Genomic DNA, 6,260 nt, shown 5'->3' on the forward strand with positions numbered 1-6,260 from the left:
ATAAGCACATAGAAGTGAATTGCCCCTTGATTTCTTTTTTTATTTAGTCATAGTTGTTGTTAGGTTTGGGGGCGAGGGTGGAGTGGTGGGGGTCAGTCATGAAACTATGCTAAGTGGAAAAATTGATATCCCTTTGTTGGTTAGAAGATCAACTTGTTTATGCCTTTACCAAAGCCTTGCCTTGAAACCACTTCTTTCAATAAAGTGAAAAGTTGAGACTTTATATGCTTACCCTCAAACTTGAGGGGTAGCGTGGGAAAGGAGATACTTTTAATTGTTTTCTCTTTTGTTTTTCTAAGTTAGTAAGCTAAGAGGGACATATTCATAAAAACGTGTTATTTGTAAAAAGAGGGGGGAGACTAGTTGCCTCCTTACAAGATTTAAACAAGGCCCTTCTCAACTTTTCTTCTTCGCTTCTCTTTCTTCTACCTCTTCTCTCCTTCTTCTTCTTCTTCCTCCCTCAAAACCCTAATCTTTCCCATTGTCCTCCTTTGTTTGTTTGACTTATCGCAGATTCTCTATTAAAGATTTTTATAAACTTTATTTGAGAGATGACCTCTAATGAACATTCTTATGCTCTTAGAGATATGTTTCAAAATCGTGGGAGATGTATTCTTTACTTCAATCAATATGCAAGTCGAAGATTGCATTGGCTAGACTTTTCAACCATATCTTAATTTTTTGGAAAATGTGGAAAACTTCATATTTTTATTTCATGAATTAGGCCCACATGAATCATCAACAGATAAAAAAAATATAATAATTTTTCCAAAAGATAAAATAGTGGGGGCATGAACTCAAACATTTGTATGAGCAAGTTGTACAAGATGAAACATGATTATCATGCTATGTGTGAATGGGAGATATTTGTGTACTGAACTAACACACAACACTCACAAATGGGAAAAATATTTCTCTTATTGAATGAAATAAACTATCAAAACCATTTCTAATGTAGAGGAATATCTTTGTCCTAATATCAAAGTTCTATAGTTACATCATTATTTAAAAACACAAAATGATAAAAAAAAAATTAATTAATAGATTACTCTCTAACTACTTTTGGGGAAGAAATGTCCTAACATGATTGGTCTCTTTGACATAGTACAACTACCAAGGTCTTTGTCCTTTTGCTATGATTGCATTAAACAAGATGCCCCACAATAAAACATGAGAAATAGTATATATGAAACAAACAAAATATTGTGTTTAAAGGTAAGAACACAAAACACATAGGTAAAGTATAAAGGACAAAGGAAGTGGGCAACACAATCTTGCCTATATGTGTAATCACATGTAGTGTTCAGAGCACAACTCTTTATCGACTCAAGGTGACTTGAGTCTTTTGCAAGATGACTTGAGCAATAACGTTTGGTAAGTTGAACTGACTCCGGATTTGAAGATCTCCTTCAAAAGGCACGAGGCAACTTATGGTCACCTTCAATATTGGATTAGGGTAGTGGAGAATGAGGGTTTTCAAAAAAAAAAAACTGATCTATTGATAAAGGTTTGATGACTTCGCACAAATTTACACCTTTTCTACTTTCAACAGAGTTGTGCTTCAATAAGGCAATGAGGAACAAGGTTGAACCTTTTCAAAGCACAACTCCCATGTCATTGACAAAAAAAACTAAAGAAGGGTTGCACATTATCTAGATCACTCCTTAGATTCAACGGGAAATGCATCAAACAAACAAGACAAATATTTTAATGATTCTCTATCAGGTACAATTTAATGATTTTCTACTTCCATTAAGGGTCTGTTTGGAACCTCATGGAAAATAAATAAAAAATGAGAATTTAGCCATTATTATTCCCAAAAATAGTTAGTGAAAAGAAGAATTTGGTTTTTATCTCATTTCCACTAAGTATTTTTTTTTTTATTTTCTAGGGGTTTCAAATAGACCTTAAAAGTAAGCTCGTGTGTGGTTTCTCCATATAATAACACCAGGTAGGCAACCGACTATTATCTAGTAGGGAAATGAATTACAGTATGATTAACTCGGTCCGACCATATGTTACAGATTAACCAAACTCAACAACTCATTCCTCGCACATATACGAGAAGGGTATTATCACTAACAATAAATACCACCACATTAATCTCTTTTTAATCGAAAACCGTCTTGTTTGTTTAAGCATCTTTCTCGATAGTCAGAGGGGAATCAAACCTAATAATCTTTCAAGAACAAGCAATTGAACCGGCTTATATAACACCTCTTGGCTTGTCTTGTCTTGCTGCATATTCATATGAATATAATAGCATACTTGATTAAATAAAGCTTGCATGCTTTAGATAATGACAATTGCAAGATGTTAAAAAAGACCTCTAATCAAATATTAAAATCAACCAACCTTAGATCTTATTATATACATAAACAACAACCTTCATTTTCCATACGTCAGTTCCCATTTGCAATCTGGCAATCTTAATCTTATCATAGAAATTGGCAGTTTGTGCTCACATCATAACACACTTTTGAAGGGAAAGAAGGAAGGTAGACATGAACCACTAAATCAGTTTATCGTCACTAATTATTGCTTATAATCCTAATCGTTCAATTCTGAAAGCAACTCACTGTGAAGTGAAAGGCCAGCACTGATACAGAGGAAGTCTCCGGAATTTGCAGGCAAATGGTTCAGTGAAGAAGAAAAGACTTTTCCATAAAATGTAGTCAAAGTTTGGTCAAGTCACAGGTGAGAAGTTTCTAGGTAGGACGACCATTCGCGGTCATCTGACTCAGCACCGAGTCGGTAGACACGTTGTCGGTCGTATGCATGTATGTATGTCGTACATGTCATGTTAATAGAGTATCATGCATCCCAACAAGGAGTCATGGTCACGAAAACTTTTGAACAGATAAGTGGTGGGTCCAGCCTCGTCACCGATATTTATTAGCCATCGATGGCGACATGGAAGATGATGAGTTAGAGATCGTTGATGGTGAGTTGTGATTGGAGCAGTTAAGGTGATGTTTATCTTATTTTCATTAATTTTTTTTTGGGAAATTAATTTTTTAATTTTTAAATTGTATTGAATAATAATATAAACATAACAATAAAATCCCAAAAACTCTTCAGTTAATTTATAAATCAAATAAAATGTATAAAAAAATTACAATAAATATAAAATCAAATTTACATAAAATTACAATAAATCCCAAAAATGCTTCTTCTACTTCTTCTTCTCCTGTTTAGTCTCCTCCTTCTCCTCCTTCTCCTGTTTATTCTCCTTCTTCTCCTTCTTCTTCTCCTGTTTCTTCTCCTTCTTCTCCTTCTTCTCCTTCTAGGACCACCACATTATACTAGGCAAGAGAAGGATATATCCGTCATGTACAGCAGCAACTGTAGTAGATCCACCACCACTGTGCAATGGAAACATTATTTATTAATGCTTGTAACAGACTATATGCATGTTAAAAGATGACAAGTTAAATAAGCTATGGGTACCTTAACAACCATTTTGAAGTGGTAATCTGGAAGTTCAGCCTTCAAATCAGTTTAGATTTTCTGAGTAATGGAACCTTCTGGTGAAGAACCACATGATTCTGGTGGTTATTTAATTTTCAGTTTCCAGAATTAGGTATAAGAATTGTATTTACAAAAATATTTGGGAAGGAAACATCAACAAGTTAAAATTTTAAATTTCGCAACTTTGACAATAGGCGCCCCACTCCATTGAATTCCAGCATCACAAGAGATAATCCACAGCTGAAGTTCTGATCAAGTTTGCTTGATGAGAGAAAACATGAACCAAAATTTCAAAGCATAATAATCATGACTCTATGCTTCAATGGAAGAAACAATAATGAGGTTGACTTGCTAGAGAACCATTTGCAATTGGCCTGTCTCTGTTCACCAAGTACTGATAATATGATTAACCAAACAAAAGTGGTTACCTAGTCATGAAGCTGAATAACGATGCCTTAGAAGGAAAGTTTGCCGCAACTACGTATTAAGTGGCAGAATGGCCTTGCAGCCATGATCCACTGAGATTCAGCCCCGTGTTGGACCGATTTGCCTTTTTTTTACAGAAAAAAAACCTACGTATTAAGACTAACACAAAGCAAGCAGTCTCTGAACAAATATGTTATCCACACCTCAACGATCTTTACCTCGAGTGCTTCAAATGACAGCACCAAATTAAGTGTATCAGGATCCACCTCCTCCTCTCAGAAGTTTCAGAAGAAACAGAACTAATTTCATTAGCCGCGTATCATTTCAACTAAACTGTCCAGGAACTAGAAAATCAAAGCATATAGAAATAAAAAGGGACTAATTATTGGCCTAGCTTCTAGTATCTTTTGGATTTAGAAAAGCTACCTGGACTGTGACCAGATATGCTTGTACTTGTTGTACTACTCATATGAAAGTTTGTCTTTGCAATAGCCGACGTTACTTAAGATTATGAGCAGCTATTGAAGAGAATCTGAAGTATCAATGACAGGCAGCGCACCATTTCCCTCTGCCTCATATATATATATTTATCCATTTTGCAATTGGGAACCTTCTTTGGCAGACCTACTTTGTGAAAGCAGAATGAGGATAACCTATCATATTATATTTGGAATGAGGATGAAGGCATTAGAAATCAGATAACCTGTCATATTATATGTGGAATGAGGATAAGGCATTAGAAATCAGATAACCTGTCATATTATATGTGGAATGAGGATGAAGGCATTAGAAATCAGAAAAGAAGAAAAGGTCAAAACACAAACACAAAGGACCAAACATTAGATTAAAAAAGGGGGAGCATGCTGCATGTGGAAAACCTACCTGAAAAATCAAGTAAACAATTTATGAATGCCAATCTAATGGACAAATGAATTTCTTGAACTTGTTCCAACATATCATCTGATTTTACCACCTCAGACTTTAAATCCTTAGTCATCTTATTTATACAAACAAAATGAATTCAGACAGGATATAGTAAATAAGAATAACAAAACTGAACTCTCCAGCTTAAGGTAACAATTCTTTATTTTTCTTAAAAAACAGGAAAAGTAAATAACAGATTAAAATTCTCTTCCTTAACCTCTAGACTAGAAACCCCACCCGGAAGCCCAATCCACCAATTGATATTGTCATTAAACATGTACATTAAACACATACCCACTAATCTGATCCATTGCTCAGCTTGTCATTGCACGGAATGCTAAAGGCAAAAATGATATTGTATATGAAGATTTGTCCCTTTCAAGAACAGATACTGCAGCCCATAAATCATCCTTCAATATTTCCTCAGTTGTCGCTCACATCCAAGAGCTAAGTCTTAAAAATATAAAGCTTTGTGACTTCTGAATGAAGCGTGCGCAGAGTCCTGACTGTCACAGGATCAATGAAATGCCATCAGAATAAAGTAGACTTCTAAAAATACCACACTGACAAGTAAGACAAACAAAAGAACCAACTTAAGATGTTCCATTATCCAAATGAGCCAACAGTGACCAACATTTAAGTTTGTAAAGATATAACCCAACTAAGATTGCAATGGACTGCACTCCAATCAGAAACAAGTTCCATTTGTTAGTTTTTTTAAGAAAAAACAGTGAGAATTTTATCAAGAGAGGAAAAAGAAAAAATTATAAGTCAACAAAAAGAAATAGCCAAAAAACAAAAAGCCACCTATTCAGAAACAAAAAAAATAAAAAAATTGATGCCCACTGGTCATGGTAATCAACCAACAAAGAGGCCTTGATTTATGTGCAAGAGAAGAGAACTTCAATTGAAAAAGAGAGAGAACAAGAGACTTTATCAGCTCAGAGAACCAATGAGTCAATTTACAGAAAGACGGGAGAGGAGATTGAAAGCATAGGGCTCTCATACCCTTTGCCAGTCTAGCTTTAACTTCATTCATCTTACAAGGGATATGATCCCAAGATATAAAGAAAGCCAATGCCAAAATTTTCATAATAAATCTAATCTGCAGAGTGCAGTCCCTTCCAAATGCCCCAATTGAATGACATTTCAAGAATCCCCTTCAAGGATTACAAGAATATGCAAGAGTTTAACCCAAATCCCTAGCCCTATCAAAATACCCAGCTCAGCCAAAGTGGCATTTGAATTTTGAGAGGATCATGCATGCAATTGTGGATCCATACTCCAAATAGATCTGGAAGTTTAAGTAACAGTTATTATATACATATCTTATACCAGGAATTTAGCATTCACATATGATTACAATGTCTATCTATATTGTCACGGGAGCTTAAATAACAACAGAAGATGAAGACATGTGGTCTTCTGTGTTAGCAAAG

General features: G+C 34.9%; 1 long non-coding RNA gene across 4 annotated transcripts; it reads right to left on the minus strand.

Moving 5' to 3' along the window:
* Positions 1-3,073: 3,073 nt before the first annotated feature.
* On the minus strand, positions 3,074-4,847 carry LOC137944466 (uncharacterized). 4 transcript variants are annotated; one of them, XR_011110823.1, is made up of 3 exons: positions 4,116-4,847; positions 3,451-4,021; positions 3,074-3,365 (listed from the first exon to the last, which is right to left on the minus strand). It is a non-coding gene; the product is annotated as an uncharacterized lncRNA (long non-coding RNA). The 4 variants fall into 4 exon arrangements; XR_011110825.1 differs by having other exon boundaries at positions 3,451-3,527; positions 3,900-4,847; XR_011110824.1 differs by having other exon boundaries at positions 3,451-3,548; positions 3,900-4,847.
* Between the last annotated feature and the right edge of the window lie 1,413 nt (positions 4,848-6,260).

The sequence above is a fragment of the Aristolochia californica genome, unplaced genomic scaffold (assembly GCF_029961685.1).
Source record: "Aristolochia californica isolate CCGP_79_NKW_82.1479 unplaced genomic scaffold, dmAriCali1.0.hap1 SCAF_11, whole genome shotgun sequence".
In the NCBI taxonomy this organism is placed as follows: domain Eukaryota; kingdom Viridiplantae; phylum Streptophyta; class Magnoliopsida; order Piperales; family Aristolochiaceae; genus Aristolochia; species Aristolochia californica.